The 18541-nt window shown below is 38.3% G+C and overlaps 1 pseudogene; it reads left to right on the top strand.

The window, feature by feature from the left end:
• The first annotated feature begins 4199 nt into the window (after nt 1–4199).
• Nucleotides 4200–5205, top strand: LOC116272169 (annotated as a pseudogene).
• The last annotated feature ends 13336 nt before the right edge of the window (nt 5206–18541 follow it).

The following is an 18541-nucleotide window of genomic DNA, read 5'->3' as shown; positions in this document are numbered from 1 at the left end:
ACATCAAGTGATCCCCACATCTCAGCCTCACAAAGTGCTGGGATTACAGGTGTGAGCCACAGTGCCTGGCTTATAGGTCTTTTTGAACTCACTTATATTTGCCATTTAGATGCTAAACAAAAAAAATGTTCTCCAAAAGTAGGCTGTACCAATCACTGTAGCCCTTGCAGCACCTTCTATAAGACCACATGAAGGTCTCCAGCACCTTATGACATTTTTGGAAGCTTCTATAACTAGACCAACCCATAGGAAACAGAGTCCTACTGCGCTCCATTACATAAAACTAAAATGTATTCCTGGGAGAAAGACCATTTGGCAGAACATCGAGGGTGAAAGCATACTCTTTAAAACTGAAAGTTTCTGCATGACTTACATGGGTCAATAATTGCTTAGGACTAAAAAAGTGTGATGCCACAGATAATATTAATGGTTGCCAGAGCAATAAATGGCTTCTATACCAAGATTCCTCTGGACATCAACATTGCCATATTCCATCAACACCAAGTCACACATTTGGGAAACTGTTCTAAAATTTAATGCTAGATGATCCTTTGACCAAAAACACGATCATAGCCACCCCAGAAAAAAAAATAAGATATTGTATTACACCTGTGCATGGACTAATGGGGAAATAGGCTTTCCAGGACACTGAGAAGAAGGATACAGAGATTATCCAGGGACTTCTGGACACTCACTCTGTTTTATCCTTTAAATAAGCATAAATCTTGCTGACACTGAGTTTAGCTAAAGAATCATTAGCACATTTACCCTCTAGATTGTCTTTAATGTTCCAGAATATATCTAAATATTGTCTTCTAAGGAAAAACATTATCTGTGTAAATGCTTCCTCAATGGTACTGTGACATAGTCAAAAAATGAATTCCTCAGATCAAAAAAACAAAAGAAAAACCCAAGATTGCATGTTAAATGTTAATAGAAGCTTCCAAGAGATGCTAGCACAGGCAGTGGAAAGGTAGCTACCTTGTTTCCAAGAAGATTCTACATTCTGGCCTGAATAAACCAGGAGTTTAATCTAACCTATGTGTGCATGTGTGCAGGCATGCACACACATATATGGTTTCTTCCTACAGTTGTACTGGATTCTGCAACTATCATTTATAACATTATGTGGGCATCATGAATGAGGTTTAACACTTAAATATATGGCTACATTGAGGTGAAAGACGGACAGCAGGAATAATGGGAGGAAACAAGTGCCTTAGAAAACACATGAATATTATCATAAATTTAAGTTAAAAGGAGAGCACTGTTCTGAATAACAATGACCAACTGAACAAATACATTTACATCTGTCATAGAGTCACAAGAACAAAGAGAAGAGAGAGAAGACAACAGTAATAAATTTATGGAAGCCAGAAAACAGATGGATAGATGGTAACTGACCTAAAAGGCTCAACTCAGCTGAATTCTAAGCCGGCAGCAGGAAAGCCAGAAACAACCCAGTTTGCACCTCAGAACTTTTTCCTAACAGCTTAGGAATTGGTGGCAGCTGTAGAAATGCTAGTTAAAGTAAGGCTAAAAACAGGAGACTTCACTGAAAATCTATTTAAGAAGAATTGGGGTCCCAAAGTGCCTCCTCCACTCCAAGCAGTCGACACTGATCCTACTTCATCCTAACAGGAGACTGAAGGTTTATTTCTTGTAGCGAATGAGGACAGCGGGTCTTTGGACTAAGGTACACCAGGCACAGTTGATTATAGAGAGGGGGAAATTTGCCTATTAAATGTTGACACAGTCAGCTTTCTCATCTCTTTCAGTTTCCCAGATGCTCATAAGCTATTGTAAAGGTCTTCATTTTGGAACCTGACCAACTGGGTGGGAGGCAGGAGTTGGGGTGGTTGGGGAGAAGAGATATTGGCATTAGGGATTTTCTGATGAAATAGATCAGGCAAATCACATTATAGTGTCTCCCACAATTGAAAAACCCTACTCATTGGTACAAAGCTGTATGATGTATTCAGACAGTCAAGGGTCATCAGATATGAGAAATATGAAACAAAGTGAACAAAACAACCAGAAAGAAAAGAAAAGAAACAAGAAACAAACTTTGCAGAGAGAAGAAAACTTTTAAAAGGATTACTTATATCTTCTGAGAGATAATATATTGTATCCATGAAACTAGAACAATATGGTACGAGGAAAGAACATTCGGAATACACAAAAAGTTGAAGAGCCGTTGGCAATAATATAAAAATTCAATACGAGTTTGGAAAGCATCTCAGAAAATAGACCAAAAAGTATAAGTATGAAGTCAAAAATAATCCATTCCGAAGATACTAATCTGAATAACCTGTGTTAATTTTGCAGAAGAAAATTGAAGTAACTAAAATCATTTGCTGAGGTATACTTATGAGTTCCTAAGCTTTACAAAATTTTTTTAAAGTTTTCGTTGTTTTTCTTATTTATAATTTAGTTTTCTTGAAGTCATGATGAAATGTAGATAGTTTAAGAGGCATATAGGTCTATAAGACTTATGGAAAAGACCAACAGCTGTCCCTCTCTTCTGTTCCTGTGGCCACAAACATAAGATGGAAAAACAGAAAGGAAGACATCAGCAACAAAATAATTTCCAGAATCTTCCCCAAAATTGAAAAAGCTTGAATTTCCAATTTGAAAGAGCTTATCACAAAGAAGGAAGATAGAGCTGCATCAAGCCAGTTTTACATTACTTAGGTCAAATAAAAGTTCTCTCTGAAGAGAAAGAGATGAAACAGCAACAGCAAAAACTCAGCTTTTACATAAAGGATAATGAATGGCTGTGGTATTTTATTTTTCCACAGCAATGCTGGAAGCTAGAAAACAATAGAACAATGTGATCAAAATTCAAAGGAAGGCCAGGCACAGTGACTCACGCCTGTAATCCCAGCACTTTAGAAGGCCGAGGTAGGTGGATCACCTGGGGTGAGGCGTTCGAGACCAGCCTGGCCAACAGAGTGAAACCCCGTCTCTACTAAAAAATCACAAAATTAGCCAGGCGTGGTGGCTCATGCCTGTAATCCTAGCTACTCAGGAGGCTGAGGCAGGAGAATCGGTTGAACCCAGGAGGCAGAGGTTGTATTGAGCCAAGAACGTGCCATTGCACTCCAGCCTGGGAGACAGAGAAAGACTCTGTCTCATATATATATATATATGTATTTTTTTAAAGAACATATATATATTTTTTAAGTATATATATATTATATATAGTCTTAAAAATTTTACCTCCCATGCCCTCTTTCTGGGGCAACTACTAGAGTATGTGGTCACTAAGAAAGATGGTAAACCAAGGAAGAGGAATATATAAGGCAACAGGGGAACCAAGTCAAGAAGGTGGCAAAAAAAAAAAAAAAACCCGAGATGGTGGCAAAGGGAGATTATAGGATGAGAGTGTTCAACAGGCCTAGGGAGCAAGCTGTCTATATTTAAGCAGATCAGAGGTTTATTAAGAGATATTTCGGGGAGGGTTTGCATTGGGAGTTATACCTGATGTAAATGACGAGTTGATGGGTGCTGACGAGTTGATGGGTGCAGCACAGCAACATGGCACAAGTATACATATGTAACAAACCTGCACGTTATGCACATGTACCCTAGAACTTAAAGTATAATAATAATTTAAAAAAAGAGATATTTCTGTTTAAAAAGATAAAACTGATGGAATATCTAATGTATTCAAATTTATTGAGAGAAGGAATGAAGAAAAGTCTGGAAGCAAAAGTATGTGTAAATACATAGAAAACTAAGGAAACAAAAGAAACAAGAAAAGTATTTATTCCAGGGGAAGCACAGTTACGCAGTAAAGAAAAAGTTGTCATAGTGAGTAGTGAGTAGAGGTGGAGAGAGGGATATCTAGATAGACAGATGATAGATAGATAGATAGATGATACATTTTATGTAATCACAATCTAAATTCCACCAAGTTGTTTCATAGAAATTGGAAACCTTATTGTAAAATTTATATGAAATTATAAAGTATCTAAAATAACCACATGAGGCTCTCCTAGTCTGCCACAGGCCAACCTGACAGGTGCTTTGTCCTAGCTCTTTCCTGCATTTTGCTAATGGCCCCTGAGAGCACCCACCCTGGCAGCTCTCACTGAGAACTCTCTACAGGCCCAGAGGAACAAAAGTGGCTCTAAACCCAGCACATGTACTTTGAATGAAATTAAAGCATTTAATATGAAGCAAGGGAGCAGATAGTGCCAAATAGCAAGTAGTAGCTGGTACATATTTGGTGAGTAGGGAAGCACTTCCTTCTCCTACTGGTGCCGAGATGGAAGAAATTAGTGAATTTCAGTATGAAATGGAATACAATAAAGATATTAGTCAGCAAATGAGGGTCCCAGAAAAATTAAGTCAGCATCATCAAATGGTGACTTGGAACAAGAATTCCAAGAAGGAGTTCTAAATGCTAATGTGATGATGCAGGTTCTAGAGAGGATTGTTACAGCAGAGAACAACGGAGACATTCTGTTTTGAACACCAGTGCATCTTGATCTTATTCAGTCAACTCCCTTTAAACCTCTGGCACTAAAACCACCACTTCATGTACTTCAAGTGGAAGACCACCAGATTTTCAGGATTTAGAAAGACCTCCTTCAACCCTTCAAAATGAAGAAATCTGTGTGGTTGGCAAGCTAAAAAGAGACTGCTCTTTGAGTGAAAATGTTGTTGGCCAAAATAGACAGTTGATCAGGAGTTATTTCATCGTGACACCATCACCATAAGAAGCTTGGATCTGTCTTCCCAAGATGTTACCCGAAAATAGAACTAATCTTTCCTCTGTTCATGGCATTCTGTCATTTATCCAGTCTTCCACTCGTAGGGCTTACCAGCATATCGTGAATGAGATGGGTGAAAATCGCAGACCTGTGCAGAATGGCAGGTCTGCTGCTACCACTTCTAATCTGCATCGTGACAACATCAGGTATGGCACTTCAAACCTAGATACAAGTGAAGGAACTTTGGATGACGTGACTGGTGCAGGTGCAGCTTCGTTAAGACGACAGATAATCAAACTAAATAGACGCTTACAACATCTAGAAGAGGAGAACAAAGAACGTGCCAAGAGAGAAATGGTCATGTATTCAATTACCATAGGATTCTGGCTGCTTAATACCTGGCTCTGGTTTCGCCGCTAGAGGTAACTTCAGCTCTTAAACATACGGCCTCAACAGCTAGAAATATAGAGAACTTGCAAACTTCTTTGTTTCTGTCTTTGCATTTTATGCCGTTATATAGTCCATGCCCCAGTGATGTGTTTCTTCCAGAGAGAAGGGGGAAGGACCTGTATTGTCAGAGGAAAGGTATATTCTGTCACTCAGCTGTATTCACTTTTAACCAGTTCTGCAGTAATACCTACTTAAAATTCTCCCTTTGCATGTTTTGTAAGTAGGCTCTAGTTTGTTAGGATTTTTTTTAAAAGGAATTGATTTTTTGCCTCATCAGCCTGCACAACTAACTTTTTGAATGGGAGAACGAGTGCATAAAGAATGGATTTCGGAAAGTATCTTTAAAAAGAAAAACAATGTTTTATTCTGTTTTTCAAAGACTAATAGATTAAACGATTTTGTTAATAGATGGTTTTGCATCTACATTTCAACATTAACACTTTTGAAGTCACGGTCTGGTGTCAAATTTAAGTAAATCAAACCACCTAATATTTCATGATCACCTTCATTAAGCACGTGTACAGGTTAAATTAATTCATAACGTTTCAGCAGTTTATCTAATACATGTGCAATAAGTGTGTTCTTATTTTCATTTTGGTCTTGCAGTTGGTTTTCTATAAAGTGCATTTTTGCTAAGTCCATGTGTGAATAATTTTTAAAACTACAGCATTAAGTACAAATGTAGTATATTTAATAAACTGTCAACCAAAAAATAAAACCAAATAAGGTTTGAAAAAGAAGAATAAAGTTGATGGACTTAAACTACTGACTTCAAGTCTTATTATAAAACTTTAGTCTTTAGTAATCAAGATTGTGTGATATTGCCATGAGGATAGACATACCTATCAACAGAATAGAAATAGACCCATGCATATATGGTTAATTTATTTTCTTAAAAGAGAGCAATGTAATTAAGTAGGAATAGGATAGTCTTTTCAGGAAATGGTGCTGAAAAAAAATTAGAAATCTACATGCAAATAAAAAGACTCTCAACCCTTATTTTATACCATACACAAAAATTAATTAGAAATGCATCATAAACCTCAAATAAAAGCTAAAATTATGAATAGTCTATAAGGAGACAAAAGAAAAGATTTCCTTAATAAGGAAATATAAAAAGCATGGTACTCTTAAAAGTAAAACAATTAAAAAATGCAGTATAGATACAAAATGGAATACAATTCAGCCTTTAAAAGAGGGAAATTGTGTCATTTTCAACAGTATAGATAAACCTGGAGGACGTTATGTTAAGTGAAATAAGCAAGGCACAGAAAGACAAATACCACATGGTCTCACTTACAAGTCAATCTAAAAGACGTGAACTCACAGAAGTAGAGAGCAGAATGATGGTTACAAGAGGCTCAGAATGGGAGTGGATGAGAAAATGAAAGAAGCTTATCAAAATTTCACTTAGACAGGAGGAATAAGCTTTAGTAATCTATTGTACAGAATGGTGACTATAATAAATAATAATATACTGCATATTTAAAAATAGCCATAATAGTGGATTTTAAATGTTTTCACCACGGAAAGGTAAGTATGTGAGGTGTAGGTTTGTTAATTAGCTTAATTTAATCATTGCACATTGTAAACATATACCAAAACACCACATTGAATCACATATACACAATTATTAGTCAATTAAAAATAAATTTTAAAAAAATCTAAAGAATAAAAAAAGTAGGCCAGGCGTGGTGGCTCAAGCCTGTAATCCCAGCACTTTGGGAGGCCGAGACGGGCAGATCACGAGGTCAGGAGATCGAGACCATCCTGGCTAACACAGTGAAATCCCATCTCTACTAAAAAATACAAAAAACTAGCCAGGCGAGGTGGGCACCTGTAGTCCCAGCTACTCGGGAGGCTGAGGCAGGAGAATGGCATAAACCCGGGAGGCGGAACTTGCAGTGAGCTGAGATCTGGCCACTGCACTCCAGCCTGGCTGACAGAGTGAGACTCCGTCTCAAAAAAATAAAAAATAAAAAATAAAAAAAGTAGATAAATTAGATGTCAAAAACTTCTCTTCTTTGAACAACACTGATATGGTTTGGCTCTGTGTCCCCATCCAAATCTCATCTCCAATTGTAATCCCCATGTGTCAAGGGGGGGAATTTGTGGGAGGTGATTGGATCATCAGGGCAGTTCCCCCAGGCTGTTCTTGTGATAGTGAGTGAGTTCTCATAAGATCTGATGCTTTAAAAGTGTTTGGCAGTTTCCCCTGTGCTCTTGCTCTCCTGCTGCCATGTAAAATGTGCCTTGCTTCCCCTTTGCCTTCTGCCATGATAGTAAGTTTCTTGAGTCCTCCGCAGCCATGTGGAACTGTGACTCAAACCCCTTTTGTTTATAAATTACTCAGTCTCGGGTAATATCTTTATAGCAGTGTGAAAATGGACTAATACAGAGAATTGGTACTGGCAGAGTGGGGTACTACTATAAAAATAACCTGAAAATGTGGAAGTGACTTTGGAGCTTGGTAACAGACAGAGGTTGGAACAGTTTGGAGGGCTCAGAAGAAGACAGGAAGATGAGGGAAAGTTTGGAACTTCCTAGAGACTTGTTGAATGGTTTTGACCAAAATACTGATAGCAATATGGACAATGAAGTCCAGACTGAGGTAGTCTCAGATAGAGATGAGAAACTTTTTGGGAACTGGAGCAAAGGTCACTCTTGCTATGCTTTAGCAATGAGACTGGCAGCATTTTGCCCCTGTTCTAGAGATCTGTGGAACTTTGAACTTGAGAGAGATGATTTAGGGTATCTGGTGGAAGAAATTTCCAAGCAGCAAAGCATTAAAAAGTTGACCTGGCTGATTCTGAAAACATTCAGTCATGTGCATTCATAAAGAGAGGGTTTGAAATTAGAACTTACATTTAAAAGGGAAGCAGAGAATAAAGGTTTGGAAATTTTGCAACCTGACCATGTGTAGAAAAGAAAATGCATTTTCCGGGGAGGAATTCAAGCAGGCTGCAGAAATTTGCACAGGTGAAAGAAAGATGGGAATATTAACAGCCAAGACAATGGGGAAATTGTCTCCAGGGCATGTCAGACTAGCACTCCCTCCCATCACAGGTCTAGAGGCCTAGAAGAGAAAAATGGCCTTGTGGGCCAGGCCCAGGGCCTCTCCGCCACCAGCACCCCACGCCTGCCCCTGCCACCAGTGTGATATCTTGAGGAAGCTTGGTGATCAAGGTCTCTCCGAATAAGATTATGACACAAAGCTGGAGAGTTGATATAACCCAGAGGTAGGACAGTAAAAGCATATTGCTGGCCTTGCCACCCAAAGGCAAATTGCTTCTGGTGGGCCTTATGGACAGGAATGGAGAAAAGGGCATTTTCCAAGCCAATGGCTACATACCAGGTACCAGGAAAGGTGTTAATTTGCTCAAGCAACAAAACCACATCTGGTACAGCAGCTGCAATTGGAGTCACCACTTAGTTAAGCTTAGATAACCCACTATCTTTCACAAAGATCCATCTGCCTTCTGCACAGGCCAAATAGGAGAGTTGAACGGGAGTGTAGTGGAAATCACCATCCATGTGTCTTTGAAGTCCTTGATGGTGGCACTGATCTCCACAATCCCTCCAGGGATGTGATATTGTTTTTGATTTACTATTTTTCTAGGCAGAGGCAGCTCTAATGACTTCCATTTGGCCTTTCCCACCATAGTAGCCCTCACCCTACTGTTCAGAGAGCCAGTGTGGGAATTCTGCCAGCTGCACCTCTTTTGTTTATAAATTACCCAGTCTCAGGTAGTATCTTTATTGCAGTGTAAAAACGGACTAATACAAATACTGTTAAGAAAAGAACAGGCATGCAACAGGCTGGGAGAAAATATTAGCAAAACACATGTCTAATAAAGGATCTCTATGCAGAATACATAAAAACTCTTAAAACTGAATAATGAGAAGATAAACATTCCATCTAAAAATGGGCAAAAGATATGAAGAGATATTTAACCAAAAAAGCATATGAATGTCAGATAAACACATGAAAGAAAGTCAATATCTTTAGTCATTAGGGAAGTGCAATTTGAAACCACAATGAGATACTACTCATAGCCACTAATGCAGCTAAAATTAAGGACTGCCAATATCAAGGGTCAGCAAAAATATTTGAACAGATGGAACACTCATAAATTGTAGGTGAGAACATGAAGTGGTACAATTACTTTGGAAAACAGTTTGGCAGTTCCTTATAAAATTAAAAATATACCTACCTGTGACTCACAAGTATTTTCCCAAGACAAAGGTAAATATATGACTATACAAAGATTCAATGTACATAAAAAGCTTTATTCTCAATAGTCAAAACTAACAACAACCCAAATGTCCATTAAAAGATGAATAGATAAACAAATTGTGATATATCCATTTAATAGCTTTTTTACTGAGCAGTAAAAAAGAACTACTGATTCATGAAACACAGAAGAATCTGAGAAACATTATGCCAAGTGAAAGAAGCCTGACTCGGCCAGACATGGTGGCTCACACCTGTAATCCCAGCACTTTGGGAGGCCAAGGAAAGCAGATAACCTGAGGTCAGGAGTTCAAGACCAGACTCACCAACATGGAGAAACCTTGTCTCTACTAAAAATACAAAATTAGTCGAGCATGGTGGCGCATGCCTGTAATCTCAGCTACTCGGGAGGCTGAGGCAGGAGAATCGCTTGAACTCGGGAGGCAGAGGTTGCGGTGAGCCGAGATCGTGCCATTGTACTCCAGCCTGGGCAGCAAGAGAAAAAGTCCGTCTCAAAAAAAAAAAAAAAAAAGGAAAAAGAGAAAGAAAGAAGCCTGACTCATACGGCTATATATACAATTCCATTTACATAAAACTCTAGAAAACGAAATCCAATTTATTGATTGAAAGCAGGTGAGTGTGTGCCTTGTAGCGGTGGGAGGGGAGTGGGAATTGACCTAAGAGACATGAGAGGGATTTTTAGGATAATAAAATGTTTTATATCTTGGTTGTGATGATTGCTAATGGGTATATATTATCAAAACTTTTTGAATTATATACTTAAAATTGGTGCATTTTAATATATGTAAATTATACCTCATAAAGTTGTTTTTTCTTTTTTTATTATACTTTAAGTTCTAGGGTACATGTGCACAATGTGCAGGTTTGTTACATATGTATACATGTGCCATATTGGTGTGCTGCACCCATTAACTCGTCATTTACATTAGGTATATCTCCTAATGGTATCCCTCTCCCCTTCCCCCACCCCATGACAGGCCCCGGTGTGTGGTGTTCCCCTTCCTGTGTCCAAGTGTTCTCATTGTTCAATTCCCATCTATGAGTGAGAACATGCGGTGTTTGGTTTTCTGTTCTTGCGATAGTTTGCTGCGAATGATGGTTTCCAGCTGCATCCATGTCCCTACAAAGGACATGAACTCATCCTTTCTTATGGCTGCACAGTGTTCCATGGTGTATATGTGCCACATTTTTTAAATCCAGTCTGACACTGATGGACATTTGGGTTGATTCCAAGTCTTTGCTATTGCGAATAGTGCTGCAATAAACATACATGTGCATGTGTCTTTATAGCAGCATGATTTATAATCCTTTGGGTATATACCCAGTAATGGGATGGCTGGGTCAAATGGTATTTCTAGCTCTAGATCCTTGAGGAATCGCCATACTGTTTTCCACAATGGTTGAACTAGTTTACAATCCCACCAACAGTGTAAAAGTGTTCCTATTTCTCCACATCCTCTCCAGCACCTGTTGTTTCTGATTTTTTAACAATTGCCATTCTAACTGGTGTGAGATGGTATCTCATTGTGGTTTTGATTTGCATTTCTCTGATGGTGAGTGATGATGAGCATTTTTTCATGTGTCTGTTGGCTGCATAAATGTCTTCTTTTGAGAAGTGTCTGTTCATATCCTTTGCCCACTTTAAAATAAAGTTGTTTTTAAAAGATCAATGCAATTCACTACATTAACTAAACAAAGGAGACAAAAACCAGATGATCATCTCAGTAAATGCAGAAAAAGCAGTTGATAAAATTCACTATCTACTCATGAAAAAAAAATTTAACAGTCTCAAAAGAGAGGTAAACTGCCTTAAAAGGCCTATTTTTACAAAGAACCTAGGGCAAACATCATACTTACTGGTGAAAAGCTAAATGTTCCTTTTGAGACTGAGAATAAGACAAAGATGCTCCCTATGCACTCCTCTGTTCAACACTGCACTATATGTCCTAGCCAGTACAATTAGTAAACAAAGATAATAAGAAGTATAAAGATTAGAAAGGAAGAAAGAAAACGTATTCATAAATATATTTGTATACATGGTCAAAAATCTACAGTTAACCTTATAATTAACAAATAAGTTTAGCAAAGTTGCTGGATATGAAGTCAAAAAAACTAACTGCATTTTTATATACCAGGACAATTCATTACAAAGTGAAATTTTAAGATACCATGTATGGTAGCATCACAAAAGATCAGATACTTAGGAATGAATCGAGTGTATAATGTGCAAAACCTCCACACAGAAAACTATGAAACATTTGAGAAATTAAAGACCTAAACCAGTAGAGAGATTCCAGTATTCACATATCAGAACACTCTATAAAGCATAAATATCAATTCTCTCCAAATTGATTAACTACATTTCCAAATAAGATCCTAACATTTTTGGCAAAATTTACAATGGAGTCTAAAATTTATAACACAAATGCAAAGAACTAAAATATCCAAAGCAATATCAAAGAACAGCTCTAGCAGATATCAAAACTTATATAGCGGCCAGGCATGGTGGCTCACGCCTGTAATCTCAGCCCTTTGGGAAGGTGAGGCAGGAGTATTACTTCAGGAGAGTTTTAGACCAGCCTCAGGAACATAGCAAGACGCCATCTCTACAAAAAAATGAAAAACTTAGCAAGGCATGATGGTGTGCACCTGTAGTCCCAGCTACTTGGGAGGCTGAGGCAGGAGGATTACTTGAGCCCAGGAGGCGAAGCATGTACGCCAGCCTAGGTGACAGAGTGAGACTCTGTCTCTAAAAACATTTGTTTTTAATTTATACAGCTATGGTAATAAAGACAAAGTATTATTGGTACAAGAATATTCAAATGGACCAATAGAATACATATCCCAGAAGCAGACACAGACATCTATAGGCATTTGATTTATTTGTAAAGGTTGTACAGAGCAGTGGGGAACTTTTTCAACAAATGAAGTTGAATAACTTGTAAATCCCTATAGTAAAAAGCAAAATTTGACGTCTAAGACACCCAATTTATAAAATTCAGCTCCAGGAGAATTGTGTATTTAAATGTGAAAGGCAAAACAATAAAACTTTTGGAATAGAGAAATATTTTAACAGGACATACAAAAAATAACACTTATTAAAGAAAAGATTGATTGATTAGATTACATTAAAATTAAGAGTTTTTGGTCATTGAAACCATTGAGAAAGTGAAAGAGAAATCATAGAGTAAAAGATATTTGCAATAAAATAACAAAAGGCTTACATCCGGAATATATGAAGAATTCCTACAAGTCAAAGAGTAATCTACCTGAACATAAAAATGAACAACAGAGTTGAAAACTTCATTAACAAGCAATACTAAGCTATAATTTTAGAATTCAGAGTGGTAGTTACTTTTGGGGAGCAGGGAAGGATACTGACTGGGAGGACACATAGGAGTTGAGTTTCTGAGATACTTGCAATATTCCATTTGTTGATTTGTGTGGCAATTACACAACTCTATTTAGTGAGTTGTTTATTTTACATGCATTTCTCCATATGCATGCTATGCTTCACAGTTTTAAAAGTTAAAAATGGAAAAAATATATCAACAGGAAAGTTACAGAAAACCTCCAAAGCTCAAATGCATACAAAAAGATGTTCATAATCATTAACGACCAGAGAAATGCAAATTAAAACAGTAAGATATCACATCTTTTAGACTGGCAGAAACAGCTTCATCATATCAGTTATGGGCAGGGATGTACCTAGGAAACCTCATTCACTAACATTGGGAACATGGACTGATCAGGCCATTCTGTGTGTGTGTGTGTGTGTGTGTGTGTGTGTGTGTATGTGTGTGTCCTATGACCCAACAACTCCATTCCTCATTATACATTCCAAATAATTTCCTACAGAGACCCATAAGGAGACATGTATTATTAGAATATTCAGTACAATGTTATTTGTGGTGACCAGGAATTGGTTCCCATGTGAGGTCTATCACTGGAAATGGCATAGGTGAAATGTGGTAGTTGCACTCCAAGGAGTATCATGCAGAATTAGAAATAACAGATTAGAAACAAGAATGGACCTTAAAAACAGTGCTGAATTTTATTTTATTTTATTTGTTTATTTATTTATTTATTTATTTATTTATTTATTATTTATTATTATACTTTAAGTTCTAGGGTACATGTGCATAACGTGCAGGTTTGTTACATATGTATACTTGTGCCATGTTGGTGTGCTGCACCCATCAACTCGTCAGCACCCATCAACTCATCATTTACATCAGGTATAACTCCCAATGCAATCCCTCCCCCCTCCCCCCTCCTCATGATAGGCCCCGGTGTGTGATGTTCCCCTTCCTGAGTCCAAGTGATCTCATTGTTCAGTTCCCACCTATGAGTGAGAACATGCGGTGTTTGGTTTTCTGTTCTTGTGATAGTTTGCTGCAAATGATGGTTTCCAGCTGCATCCATGTCCCTACAAAGGACACAAACTCATCCTTTTTTATGGCTGCATAGTATTCCATGGTGTATATGTGCCACATTTTCTTAATCCAGTCTGTCATTGATGGCCAAAAAAAGTCCAGGACCAGATGGATTCACAGCTGAATTCTACCAGAGGTACAAGGAGGAGCTGGTACCATTCATTCTGAAACTATTCCAATCAATAGAAAAAGAGGGAATCCTCCCTAACTCATTTTATGAGGCCAACATCATCCTGATACCAAAGCCTGGCAGAGACACAACAAAAAAAGAGAATTTTAGACCAATATCCCTGATGAACATCGATGCAAAAACCTCAATAAAATACTGGCAAACCGGATTCAGCAGCACATCAAAAAGCTTATCCACCATGATCAAGTGGGCTTCATCCCTGGGATGCAAGGCTGGTTCAACATTCGCAAATCAATAAACATCATCCAGCATATAAACAGAACCAAAGACAAGAACCACATGATTATCTCAATAGATGCAGAAAAGGCTTTTGACAAAATTCAACAGCCCTTCATGCTAAAAACGCTCAATAAATTCGGTATTGATGGAACGTACCTCAAAATCATAAGAGCTATTTATGACAAACCCACAGCCAATATCATACTGAATGGGCAAAAACTGGAAAAATTCCCTTTGAAAACTGGCACAAGACAGGGATGCCCTCTCTCACCACTCCTATTCAACATAGTGTTGGAAGTTCTGGCTAGGGCAATCAGGCAAGAGAAAGAAATCAAGGGTATTCAGTTAGGAAAAGAAGTCAAATTGTCCCTCTTTGCAGATGACATGATTGTATATTTAGAAAACCTCATTGTCTCAGCCCAAAATCTCCTTAAGCTGATAAGCAACTTCAGCAAAGTCTCAGGATACAAAATTAATGTGCTGAATTTTAAAAGTAAGAAACTGAATGAGATATAACACAATGTCACTCATGTAAACTAAAAATACTTGAACACCAAAACAAGGTACATTTTTCAAGAACGCATAGAAACTACATGATACACATTAAATATATTTGACTATGTGCATGGAGTGAGGGAAAATGGGAGTACAGAATGGTGATAAAATGAAATTGTTTTATAAACAAGAAAGAAAACTACAAATAGCCATGATGACACACCAAAGAAACTGATCACTGAATTTAGCATCACCAGTAGCAGGACAAATCGATGTAATGTGTATCCTAATATGATGCCCTAAGGACACAACAGTACTTACGTGTTATTCTTGCCAAACCATGTATAACTTGACTTTAAGCAGAAGGAATTACCAGAAACCCAAATTGAGGAACACTCTACGAAATAACTGGCCTGCACTCTTCCAAAGTGCCAAAGTTATTGGAAAGATGAAGGAAGGCTGATAAACTGTTTCAGGTTAAAGGAGACTAGAGATATAACAACTCGACGTGGGATCTTAGATTGGATCCTGAACAAGAAACAGAACAACAGAGAGACAAGTGGTGAAATCTGAACACAGTGTGTAGGTTATACTACTATATTGATGTTGATGTTTTTATTTTGATAATTGTAGATACATAAGATATTGTCATCTGGGGAATTGAAGAGTGTGTGGATACTCTCAATTTTATTATTATTAGATATAATTCACATATTTTGAAATTCACCCATTTAAAGTGTACAACTCAGTGATTTTTAGTATATTCACAAAGTTTTGCAAGCATCACCAGAACATTAATTTCATAACGTTTTCATCACCCCAAAGAGAAATGTTGTATCTGTTAGCACTCATTCCCCACTCTTTCCCACCTCCAAGCCTAGCAACTACTTATCTACTGTCTCTATGGAATTGCCTATTCTGGATATTTCATATAAATGGAAATACATAATATGTGGCTTTTTGTATCTGGCTTCATTCACTTAGCATAATATTTTTGAGGTTCACCCATGTTGTAGCATGAATCAGTACTTCATTCCTCTTAAGACTGTGTAATAGTTCATTGTGTGGACATAACACATTTTATCATTCATCAGTTGATGGACATTTCCGCCTTACAGTTATTGTGATTAAGAATAGTGCTACTATGAACATGCATGCACATGTCTTTGAGTACCTGTTTTCAATTCTTTTCGGTATACACATAGACGTGAAATTTCCTAATCATCTGGTAATGCTATTTAAGTATTTGAGGAACTGCCAAACTTTTCCAAAGCAGCTGTACCATTTTAAACTCCCACCAGTGCTGCCTTTGTATTATTTTTGCAACTATGTTGAAGTTGGAAATTATTTCAAAATGAAAAGTTTTTTTAAAAGAATATAGTCAGGTTGTTGTGCCTCTTCTAGCAAGAGCCAACAAACCAATGTCCATTGCTTCATGGGTCTTACAGAATGAGAGAAAAAACAGTTGAGAAAAAGTGAGAAAACAAGTCCCTGGTCATTTGCACCTTTCCATCTTGTTTTCATGCTTAACACTTTGACATCAAATGTGCAGGTTTCTTCCCCCACACCAACCAATTCTCTGACACCAGCTGAGTGCCCTACAATTTAATTCTGGCACCATCTAACAGGAATCAGTGTCAGATGGCACAAGTTAAGGACTCATAAGACTGTCCCCACTTCAAATGTCAATTCCAAGTTCTGAACCACTTGTATTTCTGACTGGTTATTAATCAGGTGTTCCCACTACTCCCGTCTTGTGTTAGATAATTTGCAAGAACAGGGCACAGAACTCAGAAAAAAAAATTTACTCAATATTAATGGTTTATTATAAAGGGTACAAGTCAGGAACAGCCAAATGGAAAAGATACACAGGGCAAAGTATGCGGGAAAGGATGAGGGGCTTCCATGCAGCCTCCTGGCATGCCATCCCCTTAATATCTCCATGTGTTCACCAACCCAGAAGCTATCAGAACCTCGTAATTCTGGGGGTTATATGGAAGTTTTATTACATACACAATTGATTACATTATTGGCCATTGGTGATTGCTGTGGTCTGATTGCATCTCCCCAAATTTGTATGCTGAAACTTAATCACCAATGTAATATTAAGAGGTGGGGCTTTTAGGCAGTGATTAAGTCATAATGGCAGAGTCCTCATGGATGGGATTAGGGCTCTTATAAAAGCACTTGAGGGAGTGGGGTCTTCTCTTCTGCTCTTCTGCCATGTAAGGATAGTTCATCTCTTTTGCCCTTCCACCTTCCATCATGTTAGGACACAGCAAGAAGGTCCTCACCAGACACCAAATGTTGGTGTCTTGATCTTGGACTTCCCAACCTCAAGAACTGTGAGAAAAATAAATTTCTGTTCTTTATAAATGACCCAGTCTCAGGCACTTTGATATAGCAGGACAAATGAACTAAAACAGAAACTGGTACTAGAAAGTTGGGGTGTTGCTATAACAAATATCTAAAAATGTTGACACAGCTTTGGAACTGGGTAGTGGGTAGAGGCTGGAAGATTTTGAAGGTGCAGGCTAGAAAAAGCATACATTGCCATGAACAGAGCATTAAGGATGATTCTGGTGGGGGCTCAGAAGAGGAAAGCTGTAGAGACAGGCTTTTTTTGAGAGTACCTAGGTTATCATGATCAGAATGCTGGCAGATATAAAGATAGTAAAGGCCATCCTGATGAAGTATTATATAGAAATGAGGAGTGTCTTATTGGAAACCAGAGGAAAAGTCATCCTTATTGCAAAATGGCAAAGAACGTGACAGAATTTTGCCCACCTCCTAGAACTTTACAGAAGGCAGAATTTTACAGAAGAAATTTTATGGTACAACTTTACAGAAGGCATAACTTTACGGAAGGCAGAGTGATGAACTAGGATTTGGCAGAAGAAATCTTTGAGCAAGGTGTTCAGGGTACTGCATGGCTTAACTGCTTATAGTAAAATGCAAGAAGAGAGAAATATAGTAAAGATGGAATTTAAAATGAGAGGAGTGGCCAGGCATGGTGGCTCATGCCTGTAATCCCAGCATTTTGTGAGGCCAGGTGGGTGGATCCATTGAGTTCAGGAGTTCGAGACCAGCCTGGGTAACATGGTGAAACCCTGTCTCTACCAAAAATACAAACAAATTAGCCAGGTGTGGTGGCACATGTCTGTAGTCCCAGCTACTCGGGAAGCTGAGGTGGGAGGATCACTTAAGCTTGGGTGGTCAAGGCTGCAGAGAGCTGAAATCACACCACTGCACTCCAGCCTGGACAACAGAGCAAGACCCTGTCTCAAATAACAATAAATAATAAAATCAAAGGGGAAGCAGAATTTAAAGATTTGGAAAATTCTCAGCCTGGCCAAGTGCAAAAGCATTCAGAAGAAAACACCAGGGGTGTGAAGTGATCATTTGCAAGGAAATTAGTATGGATAGAAGAAAGTCATATACCGTTTAAGACAATGAAAAGTGACCCTGACCACGGTGAAACCCCATCTCTACTAAAAATACAAAAATTAGCTGGCTGTGGTGGTGCACGCCTGTAATCCCAGCTGCTGGGGAGGGTGAGGTGGGAGAACCACTTGAACCTGGGAGGTGGAGGTTGCAGTGAGCTGAGATCATCCCACTGCCCTCCAGCCTGGGTGACAGAGTGAGACTTTGTCTCAAAAACAAAACATAAAAACACCCAGAAGGCATATCAGAGACTATTGGTGCTGCCTTTCTCATGACGAGCCCAGAGTGCCAAGGCCTGGGGCACATAACTAAAACTAGGGGCTTAGGGTAA

This window comes from Papio anubis, chromosome X (genome assembly GCF_008728515.1).
Source record: "Papio anubis isolate 15944 chromosome X, Panubis1.0, whole genome shotgun sequence".
NCBI lineage: Eukaryota > Metazoa > Chordata > Mammalia > Primates > Cercopithecidae > Papio > Papio anubis.
This window is presented reverse-complemented; position numbering and strand designations above follow the sequence as displayed.